At 35.7% G+C, this 18870-nt stretch overlaps 1 protein-coding gene and 1 non-coding gene across 2 annotated transcripts in view; one reads left to right on the top strand and one right to left on the bottom strand.

Annotated features, from left to right (window-relative positions):
* The window catches only part of LOC113498986 (GTPase-activating protein CdGAPr), a 157996-nt gene that overhangs the window by 126755 nt on the left and 12371 nt on the right, over window positions 1–18870 (bottom strand). The gene's annotated exons all lie outside the window — the stretch shown is intronic.
* Trnak-cuu lies at window positions 13689–13761 on the top strand. The gene has a single exon. It is a non-coding gene; the product is annotated as a tRNA-Lys (tRNA).

Genomic DNA, 18870 nt, shown 5'->3' on the forward strand with positions numbered 1-18870 from the left:
AGAGTGCGAGGGAGCAGCAACAGCATCCTAAAAGTCATTGCTGAGAAACAGGACTCAAATATTCTGAAAACTTTTATTGGCGTGCACTCGTTACCCTCTCTTGTATAACTATGGACAATGCTTTGATTAGCTATTTAGCTTATCAAAGTGTAGTGGTTTCTTAGGTTTAAGCGAATGTTAAACATTGAAATGAAACTACTTTCACGGATTTTATCGCGGTTTAATTTTAGATTTTAGTTCCCGACGTTTCGAAACCTTTGCAGGTATCATGGTCAAGGGCAGACTGGTTATCTTACTGGCACTTATCAAAGTGGTTAGAACTATATCCAATGGGATCCCGAGAAAATATGGATCTAGGAAACTTAGATTGAATATTGGTTTCGAAATCAGTCCAGTTAGTTGCCTTTCGGACCGGGTGTTACTTATACATCTTCGACAGCCGACCAGGTTTACTAAGGGGTATCGTGTCGCCCAGGTAACTGGGTTGAGGAGGTCAGATAGGCAGTCGCTCCTTGTAAAACACTGGCACTTAGCTGCATCCGGTGAGACTGGAAGCCGAACCAAACATAGTTGGGAGCAGGCTAGACTGATGACGATGATGTCATTTTCTCACAGTACATGAGAATCAATATAAATAAACTAACGAAGTCATTGTCGAGTTTTTACTGGTACACGTATTCGCACACGTTTAACTAGTTATCATAAAAAAATAATGGCTTTTGGGGTCGAAATTAAAAACGGTACTTGATGAACTCACAAAAAGATAGCGGTTTCTTGTTGAGGCTAAAATTGTCGAGTATTTTGAAGCTAGGATAAAAAACTAAAAAAGCTAGCAAGTCAAAAATATAGTGGGAAGACATCAATATTATTAAATGATGCAAAGATGGACTCGCGCGAATTTTTCGGGATCGCACTATTAATTTCGGACACAACCGGAGTCCAAAATCATGAGTTCATTTTGTAATAATGAGTTTTCTTCAATTATTTTATAAAAGAAATTCTATTCATCCGAATATGAAAACTACAAGGCAATTGGACATAGCAGAGCCTTAGCTATAGAATTTATTTGTTCCCCTTTTGAGTACGGAATTATAAAATCAATGTCGACTTTATATTGACTGACGTATAAAGTCCCCCGTAGTCACGCAATACTATTGACAATATCAATATTGCGTCTGAGGGGACATAATTACCGGTGGGATTGTCCGAAAGGGCTACCGTGGCCCCGGTACACGAAGGGCAAAGGAAGGAACATGGGCGGGTTTTAGTCTGTAGGAGTCTGACACTCCTTTCCGCTCAACCCAAAGCAAGCGGAGACATTCGATGATCTCTCATCCGGAAAAAAACAGAAATAATGTTTCTTAAACAACGCATACATAAAATTGATTTTAAATAAAAAACTACTGAGCCAAACTTGTCATTTTTTATGTAAGTAGTTTGTATAATACATTTTTGTACGTAGTCGGTTGCTATAATAACTATCGTGAGACTGATTCATTATTAAATGATGTAGCGGTTTACTCACGCGTATTTATCGGGGTAGCCCGACTAGTTTCGGACCCAACCGGAGTCCTTAATCATGAGCAGACGCGGCGGGTTCGCGGGCTACCCCGATAAATACGCGTGAGTAAACCGTTACATCATTTAATAGCCGGTTTCTATTTGATGTTAAATAAAAAAAAGAATCAACAAAATCGGTTCCTTTGCTCTAAAATTCCGAGGTTACATGACGAAAAAGAAAAATAAAATATAGTTTAATAGAGAACGTCCATCTTTTTCAAAGGCATCTAAGTATTCAAAAATCTTTTACAAATGAAACAGAGAATCTACAGAATGAATGTCGCTTTTCAATCGAAATATTATTTAATTTCTTTTCCTAGATTACGAATAAATAAATCGCGTTTTAATCGAGACATCGATTAAAACGCGATTCTATTCGTTAATTTCACTTCGATGTCACGAAAATACTATTAATCATTTTAATCGATTCTTATGGAGTGAGGGGAACTGTTTTCGGTAGCAAGTTTGTGGTTTTATTTTGATGACTTGTGAATTAGTGATCGGATTCTTTTGCATGTATTTTTGATCTTAGTTAATATGATGGTTGAGATAGTTGTTCTGAGTTAATAAACTCACATTGTTTATTAACTCAGAACAGCCATTCGTTCACACAACCACTGGTGTGATCATTCGATCCCTTCGTAGGGCGCCTAGCCCTACGAAGGAATCGAATGATCAACACGTCGTTCAATCTCCGTTTAGCGTTTCAACCTCACACCACTCGACTATCCTCGCAGACATACAAATCGACAGCAAAAAAAAAAAATCATTCTCACACAACACCATCAAAACATTTGTCCAAGGTGGGAATCGAACTCACAACCTCCGGTATAGCAGTGCGGGCTTCTAACCACTGCACCAAAAAGCCAATTACATAGCCTAAAATCACTACACTATATCAAAAGCCACATTGCCGGCAATATATCGCAACAGATGAAATATCTCTCGCAGCAGTTTCAAACATACGTATGTATGTCTATCAATAGTGGCTTTTACCACATCGAAATCTTTTCGTCTGCACGCCGACCGCCGAACCGGTCCAATCCGCTTTCTAACAAACTAATAGTTTATATCTTCAGTAATAATATTCATGTTTAACATTAAAACCGTTATGTTCAAGAAGTGGACAACATTTTAGAGCTTTTTTTTGTAATTTACAAGATTTTTGAATTTTGATGGGAGGATTTTAAATGTAGGAAACTGACATCCTGTTTCTAAATGTAAATAAAACGATCTCAAAGGTGCTCCTAACATAAAATAAAACACTGAAAATATTGAAATAAAATGTCAAATGATAGTCGGATTCGGAACACCGAGGGTTCCGTACAAGTAGACTTAAGAAAACCAAATCGGTTGGGGGTCAAATAAATTTGTGGTTACTATTTATTTGTACCCCAACAGAGTAAGTCGACATCTTGTGTGGCGTCAGTTGTATTAAACCGGTTTATGAGATTCAGCCTGGTGGCAGACATATAGGCAGCGAAGCCTCAGAAATGGGTTTCAGTTCACTTTTGGATGCGGACCTCTGAAAAAAAGAGGCTCCTATTGACCCGCTATGACCTCAGAGGCAAGTGCGACCATAGCCCAGCTGGCCTACAAGCAGGCGAAGCCGGGAACAATGGTAGTATAATAATATACAGTATAACTTAACAAAATCTTACAAAAGTGACTGACTGACTGACAAAGTGATCTATCAACGCACAGCCCAAACCACTGGAGGGATCGCGTTCAAATTTGGCATACAGGTAGAGGTTATGATGTAGGCAATGTAGGCATCCAGTAAGAAAGGATTTTGACAAATATTACCCCCATGGGGAGTAAATAAGGGTTGGAGGTTTTTTAAAGTCTTAGATTTTCAATTGATTGAACTGAAATTAAAGATAGTAGCACTATTATGAAGACGTTTTCTTAAATAGTATTTTGATAAATTGAACCCTCTAGGAAAAACTAGACGTAATTAATAGTAATAAATGATAAATAAATGCGGACAACATCACATACATTGTTCTGAACCCAATGTAAGTTGCTAAAGCACTTGTGTTATGGAATTCAGATACAACGAAGGTACCACAAACACCCAGACCCGAGACAATGTAGAAATGTAAATTGTTACATTGGCCCGACCGGGGATCGAACCCGGGACCTCAGAGATAGCGACACTTTGAAACCGGTGCGTACTCCACTCGACCACGGACTATGAAGACGTTTGCTTAAATAGGATTTTGATAAATTGAATCCCCATGGGGATAAAATAAGAAAAACTAGACGTAATCAATAGTAATACTTTCAACGGGAGGGAAGCTATGAACAAAAAGCGAAAGAACCATTATTCTTACTCCCTTTAAATCTAAGTGTGAACACACAAAAGCTGAATTTATTTTACATTCGATACCCCATGGAGACGCCAGAATTAGACTATTGACAAACACAACAACACAACGCAAGACTATTTTTATATCGAGTCACAATACTTTTAAAGTGAGACATGAGTCACTAAAGTTCCGTATTGTTACGTATTTAGAAATGTAACGGTACTCTATCGGTACTTTTATTAAAAAAGTAAACAATTTTGGTGCTGCCTTTTAATACAAATACATATTAAATAAATAAACGACTGATATATTTCAGTTTGGTCATCTTTACATTAATTTTTATTCGCATTTAAATTTTAAACTAAATGCGTGAGTGATTTGTTATGGGCGAACATATATTTTTATTTGTATTAGGTACATAGCAAGAATAATGGTTATTTTAAATGTTATTTCAATGAGACACCATTCTACTCGTAGAGAGGAATCTTAAAAATAATATTAAGTCTTAAAAAGTTAAACTCTCAAATCATTAGGTGTACATAGTAAATTTTTATATTTTTTAAAACGTGCATCGCTTTTTCAAAATCTAGTCCATCTAAAAAGGTTGTCAGTCGCGGGGAGAATGGGCAGTCTTGTCGATAAGATCACCCATTTGATTGGGGCACCACTAACTATTTATTTATATCCAATCCTGTAGTTATGTGGTTTGCAATAAAGTATATTCTATCTAAACTAAACAACGTTTTATTTTACTCATTCCGTTTTTCTTCAAAATACATGAAGAGAATTAAAAGCGCCGCCGTTATATGTTGTACAGACCACAAGTTGTTATTACAATTAAATTGATCGATGTAAGACCATACTGGTGATGTGCGGTTACCGGTTAGTGATTATAAACAATAGCTTTTCGCCCGCGTCAAGGTCGGTTATATGATATATCGCGTTTCCAAGAGAACTCTTCAAAAGTCCGAGATTAAAACTATCCTATGTTCTTTCTTAAGGTCAACTCTATCTCTGTACCAAATTTCATTAAAATCAGTTCAGTACTTTAGACGTGAAAGCGTAACAGACAGACAGACAGAGTTACTTTCGCATTTATAATATTAGTAGGGATTAGTTATCTGTGGTTAGGTAGTACTTCCAAACTTATGACCGATTTTAGAACTACTTTTAGCTAGGACAAGGCCTTAACAAACTGTACAAACTGTTTGACTGTGTAATCGATTATTAACACAAAAAAAAATAATTGTTACAAAATTGTAGAAGTGTTTCTAATTATACTTGTAAAATAAACAGATACGTAAATATGTATATGAATTTCATTTAAAAACATGATTATATAAATATAACTTGACAATTTCAAAAATACAACATTTTTTTAAACTTAAGCACAAAACAGTTATAATATACAGTACGTTTCGAATCACACATAACCATTTAAGTATTTCACGCCTACAACATACAACAATAACTAACCATAGTTAACGTAAGCGAGTTAACGTAAACTAACAGTTACGTTAAATACAGTTAAACACGCAACGCGCATGAAACGTTTTTACGTCGATAACAGTTACCCCACAAACGGGGAGAGGTAATAACATGGCAACACTGAAAGCTTGAAATTTCCCCGATGTTTATCATTTTTAATTAAAGTTACACATGACATTTAAACATTCAGTGTGTTGTATTGTTTGTTTTACATGCTTTTCATTCGTTCCGAAATATTTATAAACTCGTAAAAAAAAATACATTTTTCGAGCGCCAAGCAACGGTTGATACGGTTATAAGTCTGATGGATGACCAAGGTCTTTTGCAAATTTGTATTTTTCTTTAATCGTCGCGATTTGCGAGTCCGATTATTACTCGTACTTAACCAGGTTTTTTACACCCGTCAGCAAAAATAAGGGTTTATAAGTTTCACATGGCTGTGGCATCATAGCTCCTGAATTGATTGACAGAATTCAATTTAGTTTGTTTTTTTTTATGAGCGAGTGTTCTTAGGCATGATTTGCTAAGAATCGGACGAGCAGTTTAAGCTTTGAGTGGAAAAGCGGGTGACAAGAAAGATTGTCAATTAATACATCTATATATTTGCAATTCTGCTAAAGATGATTTATCATGTGGGCTATTTTTCGTGGGTCTTCAAATTTATCTCGTTATAGCAAAAGATCAAATTGACCTGACCTGACACCTTGATTAAAAGAAATATATTTTTCGTCGTTTCTGACCAACAAAATTAACTTGATACCTATGTATGTCTGTGTGTTTATTATACAAACATACGTGATTGACAACAGTCCGTATTCTCGTTGGCTTGGGACGGAAGGTCAAATCTATAAATAACTACAATATATTCTCCCTGCGTTGCTCGTAAGAGCTATCAAATGCGTTGATAATATTAGTTTTATTGAAAGCTGACTTGAAACTAGTCAGGAATTGACAGTTCCGTAGCAAAAGAAAGAAGAAAACCAAATTTGCAAAAAACAATTATCATTCACCTCATTTATGACCGTACCAAGCGATGCCTAACCTACATTTTTGAAAATATATCGTCTGCGGAAATTTGAACTATCCAGTGATCATGGTCCATGAGATATAGTCTGGTAGCAGACGGAGGCATAAACAGCCGAGAGTTCGTAATAGGGCTCCCGTTCCGTCCGTCACAAATCTGCCTTTTAATCTTAAAAATAAAAATCGAATTAACCTCATTAAAAATGCACTGTCATATATTCACGTATGCCTATAGCGGTTATTTATGATCGTTGTACCCTATTATATTATAAAACGGAATAAAAGAATGTCAATTCACATTGCTATGAATAGAAAGATGCTGAGTCAGCTGATAATGACGTTTTGAAAAGTTTTTTTTTAATAGTAACTATGGTAATTGGGGTCAAAAGTTATAAGAGGTTATAACTGTGATGATAAAAATGCCTGCACGGATAGCCAAGTGGTTGAGGTCACCACGCCAAACCCACTGAGCGCGCCGTGTTGAGGATTCGATCTCGCGTAGGACGAGCATTTGTGTGATCCACGAATGCTTGTTCTGAGTCTGAGTGCCTTTGTGCATGTGACTTGAATGTTTGTGAAATCCAAGACACAATTTTTAAAGTCATCATCATCCTAGCCTTTTCCCCACTATGTTGGCTACCAGTCTAACCGGATTCAGCCAAGTACCAGACTTTTACAAGGAGCGACTGCCTATCTGACCTCCTCAACACAGACTGGTTGTCAGTCTAAGCTTCAGGCTACCTTTAACGACTGGCAAAGATGTATGAATAACAGCTGGGATCTACAATTTAACGTGCCTTCCGAAACACGGAGGAACTCGCTATCACAAAGACAACGGACCAACCGCGTCAAGCGTGGCTTAACCTGTGATCGATTCACTTATGCAGTTCTAGCTTAGCCAGGAGATCCTCATAATAATAAACTGTATTCGGAACTAAAAATATTATAACTTTTAATACCCAGTCCCATACGGTACCCTACAAATCTCGCACAATCTCTACAGTTACACGGGTCGGTTGTAATTTTAACGCGAATTACACGGCCGTACCTAAACGTGTTTACATTCGGTCACTGCCAAGGTCAGCAGTGGCCTGTAGCGGTAAAACGAACTGCCTCCATTCGAGATTGTCGTACGGTCTACAAACAAACAGTAATTTTGATAGTAGCTATCGTGAGAATTCATTATTAAATGATGTAACGGTTTACTCACGCGTATTTATCGGGATCGCCCGACTAGTTTCGGACCCAACCGGAGTCCTTAACCATGAGCTGACGCGGCGGGATCGACAAAGTATATGCGTGAGTAAACCGTTGCATCTATAAGAAGTAGGAACTGAAAAACAAATCTATATCTATACTTCTATACTAATATATAAAGCTGAAGAGTTTGTTTGTTTGAACGCGCTAATCTCAGGAACTACTGGTCCAAATTGAAAAATTATTTTCGTGTTGAATAGACCATTCATCGAGGAAGGCTTTAGGCTATAAAACATTACGCTGTGACTAATAGGAGCGAAGATACAATGGAAAATGTGAAAAAAACAGGGCCGGTATAAATCATAACTTATATCTTCTACCCACGCGGACAAAGTCGCGGGCAACAGCTAGTTCTGTATAAAATAAAACCTGACTTTAAATATCCTCTGTTTGGGTACAGGCCTCTTTCTAAATAGGGAAGGTTTGAGCATTGATCACCACGTTAGCTTACTGCCGGTGATTTCAGATTACAATACTTGCAATCCAAATTTTCTCTCTATATTTTCCCTCACCGTTTCTCAGCAGCACCTTGGAATAATTAGAAAAGTACAAATAACTTTGAAAAAATCATATTTGTAACTGCCTGCGCTGGGGATCAAACCTGCACCTTCGAGCATAGAAATCCGTATATAGAACCGCAACGTAATCACAACTTAAGGACTTTTAGTTACTTTCATAAGATTACCAATGCATCAAGTCGATTTCATATATTTGAAAGGAGTTTTCTTTCTTCTTTTTTTGCTGACTGTACAAACACGGTAAACTATTTACCGTAGTTAGTGTGACTAATTGAAAACTGTTCAGAACTTTTGTGAAATTGTTTTTCTTGAATTGATCATAAGCCTACGGTTTTTGAAGGTCAATAAAACATCTAAATTTATCTAAAAGTTAATTTATTTACTTCAATACATCTTACATCACCCAGTTCGACTCGCCACCCCGCCGCATCAGCTCATGATTAAGGACTCCGGTTGGGTCCGAAACTAGTCGGGCGATCCCGATAAATACGCGTGAGTAAACCATTACATCATTCAATAATTAAAAGATGAAGTTACAAAACACATTATTAAAAATAATTTACTTAAAGCTCCAATTACCTTCTACCCGCGATTAAAGAAGTTTTACTTCAAAAAAAACCGTGAACCCTTTCAAACGCCGCGTAAACCCTAAAGGGTAGGTAAGACTATACAATTTCAAGACTTTCAAGTACGTTCTTTGTCTCAATGGGTTCGTGTCGAAGTGCGTCTGATCTCTCTACGGCATGGCGGCTCTATCAGTCACATCGCCATCAAACATCAGTCATAGGGGGGAGGAAGGTTTGTTGCGACGACTTTTTGCTACACAGCCACTGGGCTTACACGCTATAAAATATGTTTATTATACTAGCAGTTGGCCCGCGACTTCGTCCGCGTGGTAAATAATTTGCGACTATAAATTGAGATGTAAGCTATCTTGTCTTTGAAGTTAGACAAAACTGCACACGGTGTCCATCGCGAAAAAACGACGCGATACGTTTTTTTTTATGTCTTATCGACTCACACAGTAAGAAATGTAATTGTAATGTAAACAGTAAGGAAGGTTTTTCACAAACATTCAAGTCACATGCACAAGACACCCAGACTCAGGACAAGCATTCGTGGATCACACAAACGCTTGTCCTACGCGGGGATCGAACAGGCGGAATGTCTCATCAACAAAGAATATTATCCAGAACCTCGATGGCTCGATCGACAGCTAAAGTTATTGATAATATTGACTATATTCAGTCTCCGTTTGGAAGTGGATGAATATAGGGGAAGAGGACGACCAAGGAAACGATGGATGGATTGTGTGAAAGACCATATGGCTGCAAAGAGTGTTTGTTGTGAGATGACGTCAGATAGAAAGGTATGGAATAAGACATGTTGCGCCGACCCCAAATGAAAGAATTGGGATAAGGGCAGGGAATGATGATGATCATGCTCAATCTGGGTTTGGTTTGATTCTAATTGATTTGGTTTGATTCAGAATCGAATTGAGGACAAAGACAAAATCAAAATAAATATATACTAGGCTAAAAGGTAACACTTTTTAAACGACCAAAATATACAAGAAAGTCTAAACGAAAGTTATTAGATATAAAAAGTTATTATTAATTAATAGATTATTAATTTTATTAAACGTAACAGCAATAAATATTGTGACACTGGCTTAATTAAGTATAAAGACATCATATTAAAATAAAAACTAACAATTTTTTTTCTTATGAAATGAAAGTGTAAATTAATGAGAAATAGACAATTTAATTATCGAAAGTATAGAGATACAAGGCTAATGAAATATGATTAATAACAATTATTAATTCTCACATTATGTGACTGTGTTATTTGACATAGAAACTTTATTAACCAAGTCGTAATTTTCCCGCTAAAACTTATTATTATTATCGTCATTATATTAGTACACTAGCTGTTGCCCGCGACTTCGTCTCCGTGGGTAAAAGATATAAGTTATGATTTATACCTGGCCTGCTTTTTTCACATTTTCCATTGTATCTTTGCTCCTATTAGTCGAAGCGTGATGGTTTATAAACTAAAGCCTTCCTCGATAAATGGTCTATTCAACACAAAAAGAATTTTTCAATTCGGACCAGTAGTTTCTGAGATTAGCGCGTTCAAACAAACAAACTCTTCAGCTTTATATATTAGTATAGAAGTATAGATATTATCACTTTTTTTAAAGAAATGAGAGGGTGATCAATGCTCAAACGTTCCCTTTTCAGGACGAGGCCTGTGCCCAGCAGTGGAACATAAACTAGCTGTGTTATCTTGACATGTCTTCGGATATTCTAAAATAACCCAGTGTAGGCTGGTATTATTATTATAATCCTCAGGGCATCTAAGTACCAAGGTAAGGAAATGATAAAACGTGTCACGTGACACTAAAGCGACATGACATTCAGAGTAATTTGTTTAAATCAAAGCTAATGATAATAAGGTCGAAACAATAAGTCGCCTACACTAAGCATCATCTTCTTGTAAGGTGACGGTACAGCACTAGTATCGATATTAAAAATAACAAGACAGCATACAAAGAAACAAAAAACTTTTTTAAAAGAAAGCTTTGAACAAAAAAGATTATTTCACAACAAAATGAGAGATTGTATGTTTTTCCTAGGGAATTAAAGTTCTCGGAAAGACAATAGGGATCAAAATCAAAAGTTTTTATTTCAAGTAGGCCGTTTTCCAGGCACTTTCAAAACGTTAAGGTGATGGCTCTAGTTGCGATGATGACTGGGTATAAAAAGAAAAAATCTCATTAGACCCTCAGTTAGATAATTGAAAAGTATGAGACACGTATTTTTTCCTTTTTCAGAAAACCTAGAATTGACAAAGATTAAAATTTATACTCAATCGTGACGTCACGCGTAAGTTTCATTCACTGTAATTTGGTCAATTTATGTTTGCGGGACAAATTAAAATATACGTATCCATTATTATAAAAAAAACTACAAGACGGACACTGGAAAAAAAAAATTGTCATCATTCCTATTCATACGAATCTTAACCCGATTGGGTGATTGTGTTTTAGCGGAGTTCCTATGGGGCATCTTCTAGCTCCAGCATCAGACTCTCCATTCAGAACAGATTGCCAAGTCGATTAAACAGTAAACAAAAACGGTTAAAAAGACTAGGTATCCGAAAATACTTTGGAAACGTTTACGAAACAGGTTCTTTTATTTATATCCAACTAATAAAATTTATTCAAACCTCAGGCGGGAATCGAATCTGCGACTCTAGACTATAGGCGCCAGTTGAGTAGCTAAATAAAAAAAAATGTTCTATCAATATAAGTTTCTAATCAAAATTATCTTTATGCTGGGAAAATTGATTTTTACCAAAAGGAATTTAACTTTCACGAATCACAAATAAAACATCAGACCTTAGCTTACCATAAAGCATATTAGAAACTCAACTCAAGACACTAGACATTACTATTGTCACATCACTATTTATCGATAAAATACGAAAGATATTAGCACGCTTACGGCGTATATGCAATAAACATTATTTTTACCTTTCTATTAAATACTTTCTAGTACTTTCTCTTTTGTATTTAATATCGAGTTTATGGTAGTTAGGTAATTAGTAATAAGTCTTTGTTGATATCGTCACAAAGTAGTAGTGTTTAGCACAATAAACAATGTTTTTAAATATCACACTTAGTAGAAAACCGTAAAATGTTAACTAAGTAAGTTTATCGATTATGCGACCAAAATAACAAAATTTAAAAAAAAAAACTTTATCGACAAATAAATCATCGATACTCGCACATCACTATAACAATTGTAATCGAACGGAAGCACCAATGAACTTGGCGGGAAGCGGTCGGACGTAATTTAAAAAAGGAATTCTTCACCGAGGTTAAAACCTCCTTGTTGATATTGACATTATTCCGGGGAGATTTCGTTTTTTGGGCTGGCAAGGCCGTTTATTTTCGACAAGGCTGTTTATAGGAAGTAAATTTTAAAGTATTTTATTTTCTCTTCCTTATTTAATATTTATAGGGAGATATTATAGAAAGCATTTACAATCATCCATATTAACATGTAATTATCCCATTGTTGAGCATTTTTTTGGAAAAACATAAAATCTGTTTTTTTTTTTTGTTTAAATACAGGCTTTTTTCTATAGAGTCGACACGAAAAAAAAAATTTCATTTATTTGTACGATTCCTTAATAATGTTACCTATATCATTAACAGACCGAGATGAAAATCTATTTTTTTTACATCTGTCTCTGTATCCATAATCGCGTAACCATTTATAAAATGCAAGTGATCATGACTTTCTCTTTATCTGATGTAAACATTTTATCTGAATCTATATTTAAAACAATCTTATAAATCATCTTCCGTTTTGAATTCCAATAAGATAAATTTTCAAGGCTGTCTGAAATTATACAAAATATAGATATTATCGTAAAAATATTTGTGGTGGTCTTGCGGTTCTGCGCACGGATTTGTATATACGAGGTACAGGTTCAATCTCAACGCAGGCAAAGTAGAAAAATGACTATTTCCATTCAAAATCATCCCTACTATATATAATATTATAAATGTACAAGTAACTCTGTGTGTTACGCTTTCACGTCTACTTAAACCACTGAACTGATTTTAATGATATTTGGAACAGAGATATAGTTGACCTTGAGAAAGAACATAGGATAGTTTTTATCCCGTACTTTTGAAGAGTTCTCTTGGAAACGCGATATAACCGACATCGACGCGGGCGAAGCCGAGGGCGAAAAGCTAGTTTATTTAATAGCAGGAAAAATGTAAATTAAAAAGCAGACAGGAAGGACAACAATAACTCAAAGAAAGTTATATCTAACTTTATCTTCACGGTCTGCCTGTAGCGGAAACACTTAACAGGTAAGTGTCAGCCTGCCCCCCCCCCCCAAGCACTACCTCCCAAAGTAATATGTGTGTGTAAGCGTGACAGCGCTATAGATTGTGTAGAGCGGCATCTCTCTTACACACAGGAAATGGTTTTATATTGAAGGGTTCAGGAAGGATAGTATAAATTATGACCAATAGGCCTTAGTTATTAGTATAGAAAAAGTACAAATTGTAAAGTGATAGTAAAAGAAGATTTCTTTGGTATGTATTTGCTCGTTCCAATAGAAAAATATATTAGTTAGATAGTTACCACTAACTTACGACTAGTTTACCTATCGTGTCAATGCAATATCTTAGTACCTGAAAAAATGTAAAGAAATATTATTATTGATATGACAATTTCTTTTAAGAAAATAATATACTACAAATAAAACCTAAAATTCACATCAAATAATTTAAACTGCATATTTTCTTACGGGAACAAATGGCAGCTATTTCTCCTTAAATTAAAAAAAAATAGAAAATCATTAAAATAATCCATAAAAGATTAGGAGAGACAAACAATATTTTTGTATTTGAACATCCAATTGTAACAAAAAGGTTTTTTAAATACCAGTACAAAAACCAAGTGTTAGAATTGGATCTATAATTTCACGTCTTGAATCACAAGCCCGGCTAGCTCAGTCGGTAGAGCATGAGACTCTTAATCTCAGGGTCGTGGGTTCGAGCCCCACGTTGGGCGCAATCTTTTTGCGTTTCCTAACAACATTTTCAAGCTTTATTATTTCACGTAATTAATTATTTTCACTTAATAACATATTCAAGCCGTCTGTTTCATTGATTTTCAAAAATAATGTATGCGAAGGAGTATAAAGAATCGCCTTTAATAAAATTATAATTATATTGTCGTTGAAGTCAACAACTAAGGTAATATTAAAATACAACGACCTCCGTAGTCGAGTGGCGTACGCACCGGTTTCAAGGTGTCGCTAGCTCTGAGGTCCCGGGTTCGAGCCCCGGTCGGGTCAATGTAAATATTCATATTTCTACATTGTCTCGGGTCTGGGTGTTTGTTGTACCTTCGTCGTATCTGAATTCCATAACGCAAGTACTTTAGCAACTTCCTTTGGGTTCAGAACAATGTATGTGATGTTGTCCGCATTTAATACTTAACTTGGCTCTCATTTCACATTAATGCATGGTAGTAGGCCTCCCAGGTAGTGTAAACTAGTTCGTTACGGCCGCTGGCAAGCTGTCATATCATATGGTCATTGGTCATATCGTGTAGTCATATTATGGTCAGTGAACACAGCTTATCCCACGGGAACAGTTACCTTATACCGTAAGAATGATGCGCGTTCAAGCTGTTCATTAGATTAATATACACATATTAGTAGACCTCGTATTTACTTGTTACTAGCTGTTTACCGCGGTTTCACCTGCGTAGTAACCGATCTCGTACTTATTTTTAGGTTTTGTTCTTTTTTTGTCCTTGCTGTAGTTTTTCCATTTTAACCTTCCCTGGGCTTTCGCAAATATTTACAAGACTAAAATTACCCAAATCGGTTCAGCCGTTTTCGACGCAGGAATATCAATTCATTTTTATATTTGTTTGGTTCTACTAAAGTACCCTTCCGAAGTGTCTGTAGTCATAAAAAGTGTGGTGTTATAAATTTAACCATAGCTCTTGAACGGATTGAGCGATTTCGATTTAGTCTGTTTTTTTATTGAAGGTGAACTATGTGCTAGTGTTCTTGGACATGTTTTATAAAAATCTCTTGAGCCGATTAAAAGTTGTGTATTGGACTGACAAAGTTATTTAAATTTTAAATTTCATTTTTCGTGAAAATGACCACAAGACATCTAATCGCGAAATTTTTCTCATAATCAAAAAGATTTCAAGAAAAAACAACACCACAAATATCACAAAACACTTCAACAAGAGTTTAACAATAAAAAATAAGCCAAAATCAATAAAAAGCAAAGGGAACAAACATCGTGATAATAACCATTGGAGTCCCCCCAGGCGCCGCGACGACGCCGCCCGCCCTAGCACCGCGGCGTGACGTCACTCCCCCTTCCACCCAATGCACCCTTGTTGACAGCCATTTAAGCCCCATTACTAAGGGGATCCTTGGAACTATGAGCGTTCCTTATTCATGGTCTTCTAGGAAACGGTGAAAGCCTTCGTGGAACTACGATAGGAATCTCATATTTTATTCTGGTGTTAGTCAAGTGGGACTTTTTAACCGACTGTATAATTTGGGGTTGTTGTGTTTGTAATTTCTAATACAACTGAATTAAAAATGTTGGTTCAATTTTTTTTCTTAATCATTGAAATTAAGAGATTCGGGGTCTGGTTATCCCAATAGTTGAATCTTTAGCGAGCAGCGACCATTCGTGGTGATCAATGCTCAAACCCTCTCTATATGGAAAGATGCTTCGCTAAACATGACATGTCTACAGCCTAGCCTGTATTACACTAGCTGTTGCTCGCGGCTAATACTGCAAAATCATTAACTTTCATTAAGGAAACCTAATCCTATGTGTTAATCTAAAGTGCAAGGTACCTATAAATAAAATTTCATCAAAATCAGTCCAGTTGTTTAAACGTACAAAGACACAAATACACACACATACTTTCACATGCATAATATTAACGAGATAAATAATTCACATGAGTAAACAGCTATAAATCTTTGTCAAAATGAAACTCATATGGTAGCCGTTTATCTTCAATACGTTTACTATAATAAGAATTATAACTAAACGGTTGACCTAAATTCAAATTCCCTATAATTTTGAGTATACAAATCAACCATACAAAGAATATTAACTTAAATAACACTTTAAGTTAAGGTAATAAGATTGATATTAGTTTGTTGTTTAATTAAATGACTGCATACACAATCCCTACTAATATTATAAATGCGAAACTAACTCTGTCTGTCTGTCTGTTACGCTCCACGTCTAAACTACTGAACTGATTTTAATGAAATTTGGTACAGAGATAGAGTTGACCTTCAGAAAGAACATAGGATAGTTTTTATCCCGGACTTTGGAAGAGTTCTCTTGGAAACGCGATATAACCAACATCGACACGGGCGGAACCGCGGGCGGAAAGCTAGTTCATAAATATAATCAGTGCAATATGGGAGAAGGGACTACTATTTTGGCTTTTCTTGGTATTATGATTCGGTTAGAAATCGACAAGAAGAGACTTTAACAATGTTGATAAGTCATACGTTGTTATTTATAACAAGCTGTGCTCCGCGGTTTTGTGTGTATTTCGTTTTAAATTTGGTTTGAGTCTCGGAGGCTAGGTTGTTTCTGAACAGCCATTTTGAAGGGTCCTGTACCCAGAAATAGTTGATATTTTCACAGAATTTGTATTATCATAGATGATATACATATATGTAAACCAACAATTAAAACTAAGGTTAAGCTAGTTGGTGAGGTCATGAATGTGATAGGCCGACCAATTTTTTTTTTTTTTAGATTATTTATACGGAACCGTCCGTGTTGCAAGTCAAACCTGTACTTGAACGGTGTTTATTCACTGTAATACATATAACCACAAAAAACGACCCAAAATCTAATAGATTTTAAAGTGAAGACAGTCAATTCCTTTCCCATATGACTTTAGATATTTTACAGCCACTATTATTTATAGCTATAATATTAAAATCGTGTAAATCTACACGATATTGACGTATTTGCGATCTAGTTATTTCTGTAACCACATTTCAACCACAGCCTGCGGTTGTTGTAAACAATATTAGATGATGTATCCGTCTAGTTATTCTATCTACATCCCATTTAGGCTAACCTGGATTCATGATAAAGATTATAATATTAAAATGACCGGATATTTTATCTTTAATAGCTTTAAGTCAAATTCCCGTCCTCCTTATCGTTTATAATTATTCTTCTTGTCATTATAAAAAGGTAATTTGTTAGTTTGAGATGTTATAGGAGATAAGCGACCAGCGACAGACGACGGAACCTCAAAAATAGGGTTCCTTTTTCACCCTTTGGGTACGGAACCATTAAATAGAACTAGAATCTAGGGAATAAAAAAACTTAACGAAGTGAACAAGGGCCTTGCCAGTACGACATAAAACAAAATTAATACTACTTACAGTCCTATCGAAACTTATAAAAAAATGGCAAAACAAGTGCACCTTCAGAAAACTGGAATAATTTCACGGGCATCACAGCACGTTCAGTTTTGCCGTGAACCTTAATTTATCGCCACAAGTTTCGCGAACGCCCGCCTTGACCTAAATACGTATCGTAACGGATTGACGCACTGCGTAATTTTAATAAGCAACCCTAATGTTTTGGTACTAAGAGATATGTGGAAGATTATCGGGATAATGTTATTTGGAGTTAAGTAAAATGGTTTGGGAATAGGTTTTAGAAGGCGTAAAATTTTATAAATGTAGTATTTTCTACATACCTTTTTCTTAACCCCCCCTTTTTAAGTGTTCATAAAAGGTAAGAAAGCAATCTTATTACTGAGGCACAATGTGTGTCCTTCAAAAGGCTGTCTATTATGAATCGTCATAGCTAGAGAAGTACAATTTTTCGCTAAAATAACAGTAAATACTAAAAATAAAAGTCCGAGATTAAACAAGGGTAGTTTTGGTCATAAATTTGTTAAAACGATCTATTTTCCTAACGCCTTATTTTTTCAGAACCTTCAATTTCGCAAGTCCGTCTCGCACTTTACCGTTTCACTATTTCTGATTAATTTAGATGCGGGTTCCACGCTAACCCATCCGATCATTGAAAAATCTATCTTATGTTTCGGTGACATTCTTTTATTTCATTGCATTCAGCGAAATCTAACAGTCAATCCACATACAACCCAAAATTAATCAAAATCAAAAGTCATATTCAAACTAGGCTACAAAGCAGTAATTTTTGAAAATTAAATTACATTGGACAGCACCCTGTTTCGCGAAAATAATCCGCACATTTCGTGTATCATTATTTTTCATTTTTCCATAACACAACCTCCATAGTTCGCAATGTCCGTTGTCACCCATAACAAGGTATTACAATGAGTCATTGTGTGACCTTTATGGGCCAAACCCCTAACCTTGTTCCACCCTAGTCGTTGGGCGGGAATTATTATCGTAGCTGTTTTAATATAGCACCAGTGGTTGTGGGTTTCAAGGTGAAAATATCTGGCAAGTGGAAGTCGAATTAAGGCACTGAGGGATCCGTACTAATATGAAATAAAATGGCAAAAATGTCTGTTTGTCGTTAAGAGCCACTTTAAAAAGATTATTTTGATAAATAGAAAAAATAAATTAAAGTAGGTATATTTTGGTATAACTGCAACATAAATATTCAATATTCAATACTTTTATTGCTTTCCACATGTATTATTAGGTGGTAAAACTTGTAATTAGATCATAACATATCAAGCTCAGCAAATTAGTAAGTTTAGGAGAGATGAAGCTTATTGATCATATTATCTTTATTACACAACAATATTATTTTAAACATCTTAAACATCACCTCTGATAATTTTAGAAGTCCAACCATCAGTATACCTGTTATGCAGCTTGGTAACAGATGGGTAGATAGCGATAGAATCTGAGTTATACGGCTCCATAGTATCCATTTTACCCTTTTGATATGGAACCCTAAAGGAAAGTTTAGATGCCTACAAGTAAGTACAGAATTGCGACATCGGCTGCAATTCCTTTTAAAACTTGGTTTTATGTCGCGATGACCTTGCTGTTTTTACGGAGTGGAGGCACGAGGGTAGTTCCAATATAATGCGAGCAAATACCAATGCGCGGTCGGTGTATGATGAATAGCTATGCATTGCCAC

Source organism: Trichoplusia ni, chromosome 11 (assembly GCF_003590095.1).
Source record: "Trichoplusia ni isolate ovarian cell line Hi5 chromosome 11, tn1, whole genome shotgun sequence".
Taxonomy (NCBI): Eukaryota; Metazoa; Arthropoda; class Insecta; order Lepidoptera; family Noctuidae; genus Trichoplusia; species Trichoplusia ni.